An 18,680-nucleotide genomic window follows, 5' to 3' on the forward strand; every position below is an offset into this window, starting at 1 on the left:
CTAAAATATATAGGTGGATTCAGGGCCATATAATCCATTTTCATTTGATTGATAACAAGTACTTTTTCAGTGCATAGGTTTGAGAATTCTTTAAAAGTGTGAGACAGTCCCTTCAGGGTCTTTGATATGGTAGCTGAATCTTCAGCAAACAGGAGCGCTGTCAAAAAAGATCCTCCAATTTTAGGTGTTTTGGCCATCAGAGCCAAATCTAGTGGGTTGGTCATTTAAGGAGAGACAAAAAAAGGATGGCTTGCACAGATATTCCTGCCTGTCTTCACTATAAAAAGAAAAACCTTGGTGCGTTCTCCATTGGAGCACGATCTTACCCTACCAAACTTAGCTCTAAAACCAGGGTGGAACTTCCTTATGTTCTAATATTTCCCATAATATTGTATTAGGAATAGAGTCTAAGGTGCATTTCAGGCCCTCTAATGAAGGACCAGATTTGTCACACAGCACCAGTGAAAGTTTGCCAGACATGTGGAGCAGTGCTACAATTCTGCCCCCAAATTTCTCTGAGTGTCGCATTAGATAATAAAAAATGCCAGTGATCAGGGAGGTAGGGAAGTGCGCCTGTCATCTGACAATGAAAAATGTTTTGCATTACCGTCAGCATTGATTTTTGATTTCTTCTTCAAAATTCATATAGTTAGGGAAACCAAAAATCATGATACTAACTCGCCTTCTTGAAGAAATTATACTACTTTGTCTCTGAAACTTACTTCAGAACAGTAATTCACACCTTTGTCCTCTCATAACTGGACCGACGCAACAGCTTTCTGAAGGGTATCTATGACATCACTGTTGCATGTGGGTTCCCCCCATTCAGCACGCCTGGATTTTTTTACTTTTTAAATAACCTCATTTTAGGAAATTTACTGTGGGGGAGTCTCTAGATGTGTCTCACTCATGGTCATCACATGGCAAATGGACTGTGCACGAATACCGCCAGTGTCCAGCTTTTATACTAAAGCCACTGCAATGTAGCAAGGGTAAAGGGCACTTGACTGGTTACACATGAATATGCGACAGACACATGTATAAATGTTTGCGTGTTACATGTGTGATACTACTGTCATGCACTGCCTGGTAAATCTAAACTTTAATAGCTGTTAGCAATGTGGCTCTGATGTGGAAAAGGCTAACAATGATAGTGTCCTGTAAAACAAATAGAGCATACATAGAACCTGGGACCCTGCCCAATTTTTCCAACATTTCAGTTTATAATAAGGTATACTATATAGAGGATAGTCTAGGATTTAGCTTCACCTTGAAATTAAAATGCATAGTTTAATGTTTATTGAAATTGAGTTTGACCTCACTTGGGATCAACAATCTATTACATATAGTCGTAGATAAAATGGATAAAACAATAATATAAAATCCTTGTACATTGTAAAAGACCACAGGTAAAAAACACAAAAATATAAACACCTTAAAGCATACGTTTTCATTTGGAGGGTATCAATATTTAAATTCACAATTAATGGCTTTAAAAAGCATATTCTAGCCTCCTTTAATGCTAGACATAATTCTAATACATGGAACATCATCTGGGTTCCTACTCAGCAGATATTACAAATCATGGCATTAGTAGAACTACTCTTCCGTCTCCCACTCTAGGAGTTAAGGAGGAGATTCCCAAAGTAAAGAATCAAAATTACACATCTAAACTCATGGAAACAAAGGTAAGGTTGGACCGTGCCAAAGGAAATGTCAGGCCTTAAACGTTTATATGTCTTCAACTTACTGCCATGTTCTACATCCTAAATGAAGCTTAAGGAAGTGTAATCATCAGAGAATGCCCTGACCAAATCTTCACTAAGGAGTGCTGTTAAAGAAAGGGCTGGTGCATGGAGGAGCTTATGTCCCCAAAGAACTTTATTAGCGATCACTTCAGCATATGTACTACACACACCAAGCTCGATCATTTGTCCTGGGATAGCAGAAGTTAAACAGTAAAACATAATCAGTATCCTCCCTTCACAGATATTTAAGAATGACTACATTGGAGAAAGCCTGCATACGTCAGGGCTTTACCCTCTCGATTTGCACATAGTGTAGCTTATCACTTTGATTACTAGGGAAAGTTCTGCTTAAATAAACATAATTTCTTATAATTCCACGTTCTTTGTTATCCAGGTACCACCTATCTGCTTTGCCCCGTTTCTCCCTCTAAGAGCTAATAGTTTTATTTATCTTTAGAAAGTGGTTTTCAGCATAATTGAACAACACCCTCAAGTTTATTTTCAGACAAATTGATGTAGAAAAGCACATAAATACAATGAAAATAATAATGGAACACACAGGCAACACTGTTTTAAACTATTATTAGAAGCAAGAGGAAGAGAGAGACCTTTTGTGCCTCCCAATAAATCTTTACATTATGTCAAATAATGAAATGAGACATTTTACCGCATTAAGGGCCAGATTTACGCTGGCCTTGCACTGTTCCAGTGCCACATTAGCGCCATATTTTTTGAGCTACTATGGCATTGGAAGGGGATAAACATTGCTCCATATTTACAAAGTGGGGCAATGCTTCCATTGTGCCACTTTGTAACCCCTTGCACCACATTATGCCTGCCACAAGCATAATGTATGCAAGGGGGGAATTCCGGTGCTAGGGGGCCGTACAAATGGGGCAAAGGAATCTATGAGATTCCTTTGCACCATTTTTATCAGCATTTTTTAACGCCTGCTCAGTGCAGGCATAAAACAGAGGCTCCCATTGATTACAATTGGCCTCTGGGTGCTTTGCAGGATTAGCATCATCATTTTTTATGCTAATCCTGCAAAGCACCGGTCTAGCGTCAAAAATGATGACGCTAGTCACCCTAACTACCTCCATGGTGCTCCGTATTTTAAATACGGTGCTACCATGATGGCATTGGGGGGTCTAAGGGACGCAAGAAAAGTGGCGCTGCACTAGCTGCAGCACCACTTTTCATAAACCTGCCCCCAAATTGTTCAGAATACCCAGTGCTGACACTTTTTAGCCATTGAGTTGGTCTGTTCACCCAGTGGAAAAAAGTAAAAAAAAATCAATAAAAGCTTTATGCACAATTTGCTTATTTTTCACTTCATTTTTTATTATTCTTTTTATTTAAGTGTTGCAGTAGTTCAACAATCACTTTTTCACAATACATTGTGAATACCCAAAAGTACTTACCACAAGCAGACATTTCATAAATAGAGAAAAACACAACCAGAAAAGCCAATCCCTCAAAATCTCCCAATAACATAATCTAATCAGAACAAAGATATTATAATTACAATTTGGCCTAAAAATAACTAGGACTAAAGACCACGAGCAGACACATTTGTACTCTGGTAAATGCCATGTGCAAGCATGCAACTAGATACATAAAGTTCGATCACAGATAGTGAAAAACATATCAATAAAGTGCAGGGATTCCTGTCTAATCATAGAATAATTAAAGTGCAGCAACCAAACGTGCACGTACATAACCCCATATATCTCCTAAACAATTTCCCACAACCTTAATCAGAAGGAAATAAATGTCACGACTGTTGAAATGTTTGCAGTTGATTACTCCTATTGGCACAGGCACATTCCAGCTGTCTTATCCAACTCGTTTTAGGTTTCCATTGAACAAAAGATGGACACCTAGAAGTTTTCCTAAACTGTAGACTGAGTGAGCAGCCCAAAGAGAACTACTAGTGAATCTGGTGCCACCCTATTTAATAATTGTTGGGTTATAAAACGAAATGTCTGATCCCAGAATGGTTGCAAAACTAGACACAATAAAATAATATGGACCCAAACTCCTTGCGCAATTGTTGTACATCTAAAGCATTTAATAGAGGCATTAGAAAAAAACTTATAACAACTCGGGGCATATAATAAAGTGAGCATCTACCAAACAAATCCATTCTTTTAAAATTGGTGATCTGAACAGTTTGTGGCTAAAATAAATGATATCTAGCCATTGTCGTGGGGGTAATGGCATATCCAGATTCTAACTTGTGAATACTTTTTCGGATAAGTTCTTCCGGAATTTTCTGATGTGAAAACGTATACCAACTACCGAGACCTATCATGTTATTCTTAAACATTAATTTGAAATCTCGCAATAAACTGAGAATGTGTACAAAACTAAGCCATAAAACAGAAGCACTCTTGTGATCCTATAGAGATAACTGTTACCAGTTCTTCCACCTATTTTGTATAGTAAAATCTGATAATATAACACCCATGTCTATTCCAGACTTTAATTTGGTATTCTGGGACCTTTAAGCCCCAGACTGGGGTGGGGGTGGAACTCACAGAATTTCACACCGTGAAATTCCATATCATACCAAAAAAAGATTTAGTGGAATTCTGCCAATTGAGGGGGGATGCTCGTCCTGGCGTTCGCGTTATTTTGTTCATGCTGGTAGCGCATTCCGTGCTGAAAATAAATACGAACAGCACCACGCAGTGCACATGGGCATGGCCTTTCTGTTTTACCTGTTTCTGCTTCTCCTTTTGGCCTGTTTCTAATCCTCCCCATCTGATCACCACCAATATTAATCTCACCTATCAATTACTTATTTTTTATCACTGTCTGTCTTTCCTTGTATGTATTTACGTTTCTGTCTGTGTTGTGACTTTTTTGTACAGAGGCAGAAACATTCAGCACCAGTGCCACCCATGCCCCCTATGAATGCGGCAAGAATGAAAGGATGGAGTCCATCCCCATTTTCAGTGAGGCGGAGGTGGCCACATTAGTCTTTTGGAAATGCACCAACTCCACCGCATGTTAGCCTGCTGGGAGCATTGGCTGCTCTGGGGGAGAGTGTGGCCACTCATGTGCCGCAGCACAGGGAAGTAGCACATACAGCAGCAGCTGAAGCACTGGTGGGCCGGCATCATAGACCATGAGCACATTCTGCTTGACCCATTAGGTGGTGAGGCTGAGGGGCTTGGTAAGTCATATTTTTTTTTATTTTTTTTTTAATTCTAATCATTTTTTTTCTCCAAAAAGCCTGCTCACACTCACAGGTCAGTTAACTTTACATGATATGATTGACTCTATATCTATCTAAATATATATATATTTGGTGTGTAAAAATAAATATATTACCCACTAGTGTAAATTTGTTAAGTGCAAAGGTAAACATGTCTCTGTTATATGTGTGTATTATTCATATATATATATATATATATATATATATATATATATATATATATATATATATATATATTTATATATTCCAGGTTGGCTTGGATGGTATTTTACCAGTCCAAAGCTGTAATACTGTGCCTTGAGTGGTGAAAGGCTTTTTCCATTTGACAGCTTGGCAAGGATGGCACTGGATCAATCTTATGTTTAAAGACTTTGCTGGAAAAACAGACATTTGGGACGAGAAAATCCAGAGTGTTGTTGGTGTTGCAGGGTGCTCCTTACTGGAGCTGCTGTCCACCTAAACGTGGGTACTACCCAGAGTTCTCTCTTCTGCTTTGCATAATTTATGCGTCTCTCTAACCCTGTAAGGGTTTTGTTTTGGCTTATACTGGGTGCTTCATTGTTTCTGGACAAAGCAAATTCTCTCTGAAGAGAGGTAATGATAGTGCAATGACATAAACAAGTGTGAGGGTTGCTTTTGTTCATTGTGGGTTTGTTTGGATGTTGTTTTATCTGTCCAAAACTCTAATACTGTGCCTGCAGTGGTGAAAAACCTTAGTCATTTTACACCCTGGCAAAGATGGCCTGGGCCAATCCTATGCTTAAAGATTTAGCTTTACAAATGGCAATAGACTTTGGCCCTCATTTTGACTCTGGCAGTCTGTGGGACTGGTAGTGCAGACTGCCATATTACGACCGCATCGGTTAGGCCACTGCCAAACTGCCACTTCCCGCCACTTTACCGCAGCCCTTTGGGCTGGAGGATTCCACCTGCAGACCGGCGGGAGTCAAATACCCGCCGAGATTATTTCAAATATGGACCCCGCCAGCATTTTCCTGGCAGTCTCACTGCCATGAAATGCTGGAGGGAAGGTATCTTGATGACAGGGACTTATGTTCCTGTCACCGGGATAGCACCCAAACACCTCTGCACACATGCAAACATGCACCCACACACACAATCACACACGGACACACCTTCGCTCACACATGCACTCACAACATTTACCTCCAGAGACACGCATACATACCCATACACATCACACACGCATACACTCTCCATCCCCACCCCCTTTAACTACATACATACATAGGCAACCTCAACCCTCTCACTCATCTTCACACAATCACAACCCCCACTCCAATCGTACCTTATCACACCGACACAAGCACACACCATATACACATACAAACACACATGAACCTGCACGCATGCACTCACTCATCTCATCCACATGCATACCCAGGTGCATCACCATCACCACATTTACACACAGACACACATGCATGCACAAACACTCCTGTGTATATCCCCAAATTCATGACATGCATACACACACTCACACATACCCATTCACAACCCCACCCCTCCTCCCATTGCAGACAACACTTACCTCGTCTGACAAGGTGCTCCTCCTTGAGGGGACGGGATCCGGCGCTCCCAGAGCTGAAAGCGCCCTGCCACCAGAAGACTGCCACGCAGAGTTACTGGTCGTAATTCTGTGGGCTGTCTTTTTCTGGCATGGTGGTGCCAGCAGTGGAACCCCGACCATTGTTGTGAGTGCCGCTGGTTATCCAACCGCCGGCGGTGTGGATATATGGTGGCAGTCATAATACGGAGGTTGGAAGACCGCCAGCACTGGCGGTCTTCTGGCAGCCGAAGGCTGCGGCAGTCTTTGGAAAAGATCGCCACAGTCGTATTCAGGGGCTTTGTCTCTTTCTTGCTCAGCATGGATGGCACTGTGCCAATCTTATGCTTAAAAACATTGCTAGAACAACAGACATTTGAGGTGAGCAACTCTAGAATGTCGTTGATGTTGCAGGGTGCTCTTTACTGGAGCTGCTCTCCACCTAAACTTGGGAACTACCCAGAATTCTCTCTTGTGTTTTGCATAATGTATTTGTCACTCTTACCCTGAATGGGTTTTATTTTGGTTTAGCTCCCTTGTGTCTGGACCAGCTAAACCTCTCTGAAGAGATGTAATGACATTGAAACACGTGTCAGGTGTTGCTTTTACTCATTCCAGGTCAGCTTAGACTGTATTTTACCAGTTAAAATCTGTAATAGTGTGCCAGGAGTGGTGAAAGGCTTTTTTCATTTTACAGCTTGGCAAGGATTGCACTGAGCCAATCCTTTGCTTAAAGATTTTGCTGTACAAATGGCAAAATACTTTGTTGCTTTCTAGCTCAGCGTGGATGGCGCTGTGCCAATTGTATGCTTAAATACTTTGCTAGAAAAACAGACATTTGAGGTGAGAAAATCTAGTGTGTCAGTAGTGTTGCAAGATGCTCCTTTCTGTAGCTGCTCTCCACATAAACGTGGGAACAACCCAGAGTTCCCTCTTCTGTTTTGCATAATTAATGTGTTACTCTAACCCTGAAAGGGTTTTGATTTGGCTTATACTGGGTGCTCCCTTCTCGTTAAAGAGATGTAATGATATTGAAACACGTGTCAGGGTTGCTTTTGCTCATTCCAGGTTGGCTTGGATTATATTTTACTAGTCCAAAGCTGTAATACTCTGCTTGGAGTGGTGAAAGGGTTTTTTCATTTCGCAGCTCGGAAAGGATGGTACTGGGCCAATCCTATGCTTAAAGATTTTTCTGCACAAATGGCAAAAGACTATGGGGCATATTTAAGAAAAATGGTGCTGCACACAGTGCAGCGCCACTTTTCTTGTGCTTCTTAGCGTCCCCCCTAATGCCACCATGTGAGTGTTGTATTTAAAATGTGGTCCACCATGGTGGTAGTTAGGGGTCAACATTTTTGATGCTAGTCCAGTGCTTTGCAGGATTATCGTCAAAAATTCTGATGCTTAAGCCTCCTTTTAATGCCTGCTCTGAGCAGGCGTTAAGAATGCAGAAAAAAATGATCCGAGAAAATTTGCACCATTTTTTTGGCCCCTCTAATGGGAGAATACCCGCTTTGCATACATTATGCCTGGCACAGGCATAATGTAGCGCAAAGGGTCACAAAGTGGCACAATGCATGCATTGCAATACTTTGTAAATATGGCCTTGTGTTTTTGGCCTTCTGACGCCACATTAGCATCATAAAAATTATGCTGATGTGGCACTGGAATGGTGCCAGGGGCTCTTAAGTATCCCCCTTTGTCGCTTTCTAGCTTGCCGTGGATTGCACTCTGCCAATCCTATGCTTAAAAACTTTGTCAGATCAACAGACATTTGAGGTGAGACAGTTCTAGAATGGTGCTGGTGTTGCAAGGTGCTCCTTACTGGAGCTGCTCTCCACCTAAACTTGGGAACTACCCAGAGTTCTCTCTTCTGGTTTGCACACACATATATATATATATATATGTGTGTGTGTGTGTGCAAAAAAAAAAAAAAAATTATATATATATATATATATATATATTTTTTTTTTTTCACTGAAATAACAAAGGTTACAGGGACGTTATATTTAGATTTTGAACTTACTCGCACACAAGCATTGAAATTCAGCAGTTATAGTTATGGTTAACTCAAGTAACTATAACTTGTGCCCTAAGGTAATTATAACTCACACCATAACTATAACTGCAGATTTTCAATGGTTTTGTGTGAGTAAATTCAGAACCTAACTATAACGTCCTTGTAACCTTTGTTTTTCTCAGTGAATTGTTAGCGTGCACATATATAAATATAATCAGCGCCCAGCACGGCCTTTGGCCATGCATGACGGGGGTTGGCCGAAGGGCCTGGTCAATGGTCAGACCCAGCGGCCAACCCTCCTGCATGCGCCCAAACCCAAGCTGTGCACGGCTTTCAGCCATGCGCAGCATGAGGTTGGAGGCAGTGGGTGTGTGTTTTTCAATTTTGCTCTAGATCTGGAGATCCACTGGTGGATCCACAGGTACACAGATCCGTGGATCCACCTGCAAATCTGTGGATTGGACAAAAATAAAGTAATTGCACAGTTTTTCTGCCCATGAGTGGTCCCCTGTATCATGGAATCAGGATATCTGTATCCTGACCCCTTATGAATTTTTGCCCTCTTACTTTCAGACCCCCCCCCCCAGCCTATGCAACAAATATCAGGGCCTTGCTTTTCCCCTGGATCCATGAATCCGGATCTGGATCCTTGGGTCCGGATCCGAGGAGGATCAGGACCCCTATATATATATATTTTTAAACCTTAATATCTCAGAAACTACTGAACCGATTTACACCAGGTACCAACAAGTATATTCTGCATACTAAGATGTATCTTTCTGCTAAATTTGGTGTAATTCCGTTCAGCAGTTTGGGCTGTAGACATTTCTAAAGACCCTATGGGAAAATGAATGGGGAAAATATATTTTGGGTCCCATCATTTTCTCAACCCCCGCTTGATGGATCACCCTAACACATTCAAGATAGCACCCAAAGTGAGCAAATTATAAGTTATGAATATTTCATGAAGATTCATCAAGTAACGTCAAAGTTATTGGCAAAAATAAAGAAATTCTTCCTATGGAAACTAGGTCCTAACTATAACTACCTACTGGCAACTGCCAGGAGGTAATGTGTATAAATATATAGAATAGATATTTAGATATATCTTTGCAACAATGTGTCTTCTGGTGCAAAAATGACATTTTATTTATCTGCAAGGTACCATGCTGAGAGAACTTGCAAGTGTTTCTTTAATGTTAGTGAGTGCCGCTCTCCTAAATAAATGCACTTACCATCAGAGCTTCCTTGCCATTGTGTGTCCACTATCTTTTTCTGAAAGAAGTCTTCATACAACATAGCAATAGGCCAGGGTCTACCATCTATATAGTTTGCTGAGTGCATTGGGCACAAAGTTATTAAAATGTATTTCATCCAGGGGAGCAAGACAACGTGATGTATATTGATTAATTTATTAAGATATGCCACATTCAGAGTCTTGCACTATGCTGGTGTAGCCAAGTGCTGCCCACCGTGTCACTTCAGTCACCCATATGCCATGGTGCACGGGTGGCACATTCATGACATGGCAGCCTGGATTATTTGTGCAGGAAAGAGACAACTGCCTGCACAAAAACAATCGTTATAGGCAAGGCAAACTCAAACAATAAACCCTTGATAAATCTGGGCCCTGGGCTGGGAGTAGTGGTGCAGGGTATCAGCCTGATACGGAGGGTGTTGCACCATAAGAGTGGAGTGGATGTCAAATGAATGATACTTTTTGGAATCTGTTCCAGTGTGAGCTAGCCACCTGCTCTGCCCCTCACTTGGGCTGATTTAAGTGATGCTGACTACTCCACTATTAAGTATTTTTATATCAAGGTGTTACTGTAAACATTGTTCTCTGTACATTTATGTAGCTCATACAGTCCCAATCTCCATAATGTGTAGCATGGGGAGACTGTCTTGGCCCATCGAAGAAGGGGGCAGCAAAGGTCATTTGTTGCAATACATCAGTAGTTCACAATTTGACTTTAGTTTTAGGAAACTAGGAATAGGGCAATAGACTGTGTGATTTACAAAGTAAAATGCTGCTGTGCCTGTCAATTTGTTTTTAGAGAGTACCACTAATCATATATTTTAATCTTCTTTATTTCTTGTAGCATCACCCAAGGGCAAGAAGGCATCAGAGAGTGAACAGGCTGCTACCACAAGTGCAGCGATGGGTGGAACTACCATCAACACCAGCAGAGTGGCAGTTGGTTCCACTGGCTCCAGTTAATCCTGTGTATTATTATTTCTTACTTTTACCTCTCCACACTAGTAAAATAATTTGCCCTTGTGTATTTTTTTGGATATTATCTACTTTTTTCAGCTCCTCTATCTAATGTTTGTTATCCCTGCATTGTCCTTTTTTCTTTATTTCCTATTCCTGCAGCTGACTTTCTCCTGTCTGTAGCTTTCTTCTGCTCTTTTTCATAGTAAGCTTTTCCTCTTGTTGTATGTCTTGTGGGATTGTAAGACAATGAAAACATATTTTTAGTACCTCGAGGAAGATTGCAGGTCCAAGAAAACTATTGTTCACCAAACAGGTTGGTTGAGAATGCTTTCTTGACCAAACAGTCAAAAAAAAAATATAGAGTGGGCATCAACCCCCCCAACCAATGTTGTCTAATGTATACAGTATATCAGCAGTTTCCATGATAGTGCAGCATGACAGGAAAGGAATCACTTCCTATAACCAATCAACACCATATGACCTTCCATTCCCTTCCACTCCTCCATCGCTTTCACTCTCATCCTTTCACAGCCTTTTCCCTCCATCAGGAGAAAAATGTTTTTGGTTGACTGGACTACCTGGCTTTAGTTACATGCTGCCAGCCAACAAGCCTCCCAAAGTGATAGTTTCATTAGAAGATACAGCTAGTGCTAACCAAAATGTAGTAAAGTATTGCTGTTGTACTTTGTGCAAAATAATTGCTTAGGTGGAAAGACTGGTATTAGTAAAGTTATGTTTTTCTTTTTCTAGCTGCACAGACCACCAGTGCCACAGCCAGTGCCAACAGCCAGACAGGGAGTGGGACGGAGAAGGCCCTGGTGGCCAGAGGGGAAGCAGTCCCAGTGGCAGCAGGGACAACTAGTAAGTCACCTTGCTTCCTTATTGACAATACTATATTTATTAAGCGAGGCAGATATCCCTTCCATCATCACCTCCTTGCCCACAGCATTTCATCACCTAACTGCAGCATCAGTTAACAGTACAGCATTAAAAAGTTTGCAAGTCACTACAAAACCAAACCAAACTGTGCTTCCCAGTGTCTTCTCAGTCACCTACTACTAGTACTTCACTTCATCATTCTTTCCTTCAGTCCCAGCTTACCAAAACATTGTAAATTCCATTCTCGGCATGTGCCACATTTTACTGCCCAAGTGACTTATATTTCATGGCTTCCACAACGGATTTACACCTGTTCCAATTTTGTTTTTCTTTCATCATTTACTCACCAAAGTGAGTGCCTAACCAAAAGTATAGCACATAATCAGTGATACCCCACTTTTCTATAGCTAAACCTCTACCTAGCCTAATCCCTCTAAAATACCTTGCAGTAAAGTAACTTTTCTCACTGCCAAGTGAAAGTATTTGTTGACATTAATTTGTAGTGGAGGGTGAGGCGAGAGTGTAATGGGGGCTAAATGCATGATTTAGAGTTTAGTGGATGAGATACTCTGTGACAAACATGCAAGATCAAATATATCCTGCCCCATTCCCTGTACTGCAGTACTTTGTTTATAATCTGTGCACTGTCTACTTATAGTGGACATGATATATGTTACACGTCACTTGTGATGGAGTATTCAATATGGATGTTCTAAGTTTGGAGTCTGGGTACAATTGAAGAGACAGTCAGAGAGGAGCAGGGCCCTTGAAATTAATCATAATAGGTTAATAAATTATTCATCACAACTACCCCAAGCACATGCTGCAGAGTAGCAGATCAGCTAGCATGCCTCCATTAATCTTGCACCTATACTGTCAAGTATACCATTAAATGTGCAGTGTATATGTCTTACTCATTAATGAGAGATAATTTACACACAAAGTGTCTGTCTACTTTCACTGTGAAATTCCTTTAACAAAAAAAAACCTTTTTAATTATGGTAATATTCTGGCATAGCTCCTGGCAGACAGTGCTGTTGTTACGTGATGCATGTGTGGGGAAGCCTTGGCCCAGTGACTAATCACATAAAAAATTCCAATGGCCCCAGAGGACCAGTAATGTTCTAATACTGCGCCACTGTAAACAAGTGTTTGCACTGAACATTACACTTTGTCTTTTTTATTTTTTGCTTTTCTTGATACAACCACTCCTGCTGGTGGAGGTCACGCATCTCAGCAGGAGATAGCTGTCCGGCTGTGGCACCAGTGGATGGTGGCCATTGCAGCCAAATGCTGCCAGCTGGTGGCTTTGGGGGAAGAGGAAGAGAAGTCATGTGCCTCAAGTTCTTCCTGCCAGCCTGGCTCTCCTCCATTTTGGCAGTCAGAGTACACTGCTGCCCAGCAGAACACCAATCACCTCCTCCTCCAAATCCTGTGCAAGCTGGCACTGCTTCAGCATGGCCAGCAGAGTCTAGTTCGGGAAAGGGCGTGTACTCACCTAAATGGATGCCCGCTGATCTCTTATTTTAAATTGACTTTTTGTGGCAGGAGGGACTGTGTTACGGGTGCAGAGGGTAAGAATTGGGATTTAAGTTGGGGAAAGGTTCAGACATTTTGGAAGATTTGGGGGTATTTGTTTGGGGAGAGGGGTGAGCCTGCTGTGGGTAGAGAGGGTGTTCTTCCTTTGTAGAAAATACATGTATTTTTTTTCTTTCTAATGAATATCTCTCACAATCTGTCTTTTATTTTTGCACTGCTTTATAGCACAGCATTATGGATTTTAATTACCAAAAAGCTGTCCTCTGAAATAATTGCATACTGTACATTGACCTTTCCTACTAGAATTTCCCTATCTAAAGTCATGTGCCATATATTTCGTTGTTAGGCTACTTTACTTACATCCTCTTCCTGCAGTCCAGTTTACCCAATGCCCCATTAAGAGTTGGAACAACAGACTAGGAGCCTCATTTACGAGGCCATAGTGGCACAATGCACCACTGGAGCATCTTGTTTGTTAAGCTCCGATGAAGCAGCGAGCCAGTGATATTTACAAGGCCACACAAAACCACCTTGCGTGGCTTTTCATGGCCTTGTAAATATGGACCCTTTCAGATAACTTTCTTAACTTTTTCTCGGATCAGCTCACTGAGGTAATATGTAAAAAAAAACATTATTACTATTTTAGGTGATTTTAATATTCATGTAGATAACACAGATAACATGGCTGCTAAAATTCTTCTTACTGACATGGCTGCATTGGAACTGGTTCAATTGGTTAGAGGCCCCACCCATGAAAAAGGACACACCATTGACTTAATCTTCAGTAATCTAGCAGGTCTATCTTCCATGCTTCCTCTCCCACTGGGCTGGTCAGACCACTTTTTAATTTGTTTAAATCTAGCCATCCCTGCCACATGCAGATTGTCTCAGTCAATAGTCCAACCCTTCAGGCGCTGGCATAACATCAATGCTAGCGATTGGATTAGTACCTTGGAAAGTCGTAAACCCTCCTTCTTGAAGAGAAAGGGCTGAGGGTTAGAACCAATTAATGAATGGATCATTGCATACTTAGACATCCAACTCCGCTACAGTACTAAAACTGGAAGCCGCCAGAAATCTCGTACCCTGTGGTTTACTTCTCACCTACAAACTCTTAAAAGGAAATGTAGTCATCTGGAAAGAAGATGGAGAAAACCCTATGATATTGCACTAAAGATAGAATATAGGTAGTCTATTAGATTTTTTCACGCTGAAATCAAATCAGCACAAAGTACTTACTATGCCACCAAAATTAAACAGTCTTCCAACTCTCCCAAAGAGATTTTCCATTTACTTAAAGACATTTTACAACCACACCCTGATGGCGAATTAGTGGAAGCCTATCAAGAGCATAGTAATAATTTGGCACTGATCTTCCAGCAAACAATTGTTGATATTTATTCAAACCTTCCGAACAGAATGGACTATTCCTAGGTTGTGGTGGATCACCGCCATAACTCCTCATTTTTGGATGGGAGATCATTTCAGGTGCTGGACCGATCTTTCCTCTCCAGTTGTATTAAAAGTAGCTGTGTTGTGCCACAGGGCTTGTCCCTTAGCCCTACTCTATTTAATATCTACTTGCCCCCCCTTGGTTAAGATAGTGGAGCCATTCTGACTTTCAATAGTGTCTTATGCAGATGACACCCAGCTAGTGGTCTCTTTTTCTACTAACTCTGGTACTTATGGACTGTCATTGTCTCTCTTTCTACAGGCCGTATCAAGATGGATGGCTGAAAGAATGCTCCAACTAAATGGAAACAAGCCTGGGGTGATGATACTGGGACACTGCTCCCGTTTGGGTATGAATCCCTGGTTGCTTGGATCCATGGAGGAGTTGCTTCCTCCCAAGATTGATATTAAAAATGTAGGGGTCTGGCTTGATCCCCGACTTACTATGGAACATCAGGCTAATAAAATTTAATTGACTTGCTTTGGTCTAATGAGGCTCTTAAGTAAGGTTTTTAAAATTCTTCCATTTTTGGCAAAAAGACTTATTATCCAGGCTATTATCATCTCTCGATTGGACTATGGCAATGGATTGTATCTAGGTTCCCCTAAGTACGTTAAAAGGAAGTTGTAGATGGTTCAGAATACTGTGGCTCATCATTTTCTGGAGACACCTAAACACGATTATGTTAAACCTGCCCTTTCCTCTCTTCATTGGCTCCCAGTGGAACATCACATGGAGTTTAAAACGTTGTGCTGTATTCATAGGTCCTTATATAATAGAGTTCCCCCTCTTCTATGAACCCTTGCAACTTTCTATAAACCTAGCAGACATCTCAGGTCTTTAACGGTGGCATTGGCCATTATACCCAGAGTAAAAAAATCAAGATGGTAGGTACTACTATGGCATACCACGGAGCCAAATTATGTAATTCTCTTCCCCTTAGCCTTCGGCTAACCAGCCATGAACAAAACTTCCAGAAAGGACTTAAAACCTGGCTGTTTTAGAGCTGTTCCTCAGACATTGTCGCAGAGGTTGGTGTTTAGTGCTGGGAGGCCTTAGGGTAGCCATGCGCTATATAAGTAACTTAATATAACATAACAGTCCAGCTAAGGAATGAAAAAAAGAAGGAAAGGCGAAGAAGGCATTGTCTTGATGTTTTTTAGGCAAGGTGGGGAAGCTTCTTCTATGCACACTGGTCCAACTCCAATCCAGTCCATACATGTGAACAAATGGTGGGGCAGCATAAGTCAGACACCAAATATATAAATGTTCCTTTAGCCCGATCATTTTTTTGCAAAGCAGTTCAATTATAATGTGAAAACTCTATTGTGGCTTACTCAGTCAGTGAAGTAGAGTTCATCCTCAAACTCAGGGGGTTTGCACAGACTAGTCAGCTAACACACTTGAGTTTGATCACTCACCCTCATTCCCCTCCTGTGCTATTTCAGAAACAGTGTAATCTTGTAGTATGAAGTGTTGGTTCATTTTAATTGTGGTCAATCTCTCTACATTTTGAGGCAAGAAACTGGTCCTTCTGACTCTGACAACTGCACCAGCTACACTGAGGACATGCTCAGAAGGCAGGCTGGCAACTGGACAAGCTAGACACTTGATTACCAGCCTCCTGAGCAATTGGTTTTGCTCCAGGTAGCTGTTAGGTCTGATCCTTCTCTTGCTGGTATTGTTGCAGTTGTTGCTGGTGTTGGCTACTGTGTGACAACAGCACTGCTTTCGATGGAGCTTGAAGGCTTTATGCCAAAACTTCTGCCCAAGCCTCTAATTTCTAGTTGTTCATCTTCCAGGTCTCTCACTTGGACAACGATGCAAGTCTTGTATTGTGAAACATCCCCTCTGAAAATGGATTGAAAGCAGCCAGTATGTTCCTGTATTATTGATCAATTAGTATGGCACAGACCTACTCTTTGGCGGGCACGATCTCTCTTGCCACCCTTGTATTAACAGCCAAGCCAAAGATTAAGCTCTGAACCAATTCATGTGCATCTATGTTCACACCGTTGAACCTTTATGACATATTTTATAACTGGTCCTGTAGCTTATGCAATAACAGCTTTGCTTGGCTCTTTGTACTGTCTTCTTTGCTGACTTCCCATGTGAAAACCTCAAAGTAAGTAATATTTGTGTCAGGCAATTGACTAGCCCACATTGTCCATCTCCATGCTCATGCTTTGCCCAGTTGCATTCCCTCTTCTTTGAAGGACATAGTCGGTGGCCAGTCTGTACTGCTCAAACAGACATTGCAATAAGTAGTAGGTTGAGATCCAGTGTGTTAGTGACTCCTGTGACTTTATCCAGAACTCCTCACCTACTTTAGAGAATGACTGAAATGTGTGCAGATTCTTCTGCAGGTGGTAAGTATTTTGTTGACTATGCTTCTTTACAAAAAATAAATCCTGCACAATCAGGTTGATACAATACACCAGATACAGGACCCTGAAATATCCACCATCTGCCATGGCCATGTCTGTATTACTGCCATTGTTCTTGGCAACAAATCTGAGACCTCTGGGTTGAAGCAGTTCAAACACCTTGCTTATGAAGTCTTCCAAGATGTTTTCATCTGTATGAAATTTCTCCATGACGAACATCTCTCCTGTTGCATGTCCCCGAACACCCTAACAACTTTCTTCAGTGCTGAGACCTGCACGTAGCTGCTGCCTAACCCTCACAAAAGAGATCCGGTGAGCAGTGATGCATATCTAATCATTTGCTTGGCAACTGTCTGTCATCAGGTCGATAGTATTAACAGCACTCTGCTGCATAGTTTGGCCAATCAATTGCAGTACATCATGATGGAGCTCTGGAACAGCAACTCCAGCAAAATGCATCCAGCTGGGATCCCTCCATTTTGGGCGAATGGCCACCACAAATTGTAAAAATCCCAATCCTTCCACAAAAGGAAAAGTTGCACTCTAACATATTAGCAAGCTTCCAATTGTAAAGGCGTGCCGTTGAATGGTTGAATTTATAGGGCCCCTCCTACCTAAACTTGCCCATAATGGTAGCTTTTATGTTTTTCTTTTGTGTTGCCATTGACACAGGCAACTTCCAGAGAGAACCAGGAGGTGGTAGACTCAATGTGAGTCTTAGGTGAATCAGTGTATGGTTTGGTGTCTGCATCTGCATCTTGTGCCATTTGGAGGTTGCCGATGTGGGTGATGCTGGCACACTGCAGGGGACTTGGTTGCTTTGTGTAAAGCTGCAATCGTCTTCTTTCTCATCACCTCCTTCTATCACCATGATCACAGCCGCTTCCCCTCTGTCATGACCACTACCACCAACAGCTACCTTTTTAAGGTCCTCCTCCCACCAGATTATGGCGGTCATTCTGACCCTGGCGGTCAAAGACCGCCAGGGCGGAGGACCGCGGGAGCACCGCCGACAGGCCGGCGGTGCTCCAATGGGGATTCCGACCGCGGCGGTAAAGCCGCGGTCGGACCGGCAACACTGGCGGTCTCCCGCCAGTGTACCGCCGCCCCATTGAATCCTCCAAGGCGGCGCAGCTTGCTGCGCCGCCGAGGGGATTCCGACCCCCCCTACCGCCATCCAGATCCCGGCGGTCCGACCGCCGGGAACCGGATGGCGGTAGGGGGGGTCGCGGGGCCCCTGGGGGCCCCTGCAGTGCCCATGCCACTGGCATGGGCATTGCAGGGGCCCCCGTAAGAGGGCCCCTAAATGTATTTCACTGTCTGCTGCGCAGACAGTGAAATACGCGACGGGTGCAACTGCACCCGTCGCACAGCTTCCACTCCGCCGGCTCGATTCCGAGCCGGCTTCATCGTGGAAGCCTCTTTCCCGCTGGGCTGGCGGCCGCCCGCCAGCCCAGCGGGAAAGTCAGAATTACCGCTGCGGTCTTTCGACCGCGGAACGGTAACCTGACGGCGGGACTTTGGCGGGCGGCCTCCGCCGCCCGCCAATGTCAGAATGAGGGCCTATGTGTTTTAATTTTATAGCTGACTTTTGGCCTCCTGTGCCCTAGTGCGAACCTAGATTACCTTGATGAACACTCATG

Source organism: Pleurodeles waltl, chromosome 10 (assembly GCF_031143425.1).
Source record: "Pleurodeles waltl isolate 20211129_DDA chromosome 10, aPleWal1.hap1.20221129, whole genome shotgun sequence".
Taxonomy (NCBI): Eukaryota; Metazoa; Chordata; class Amphibia; order Caudata; family Salamandridae; genus Pleurodeles; species Pleurodeles waltl.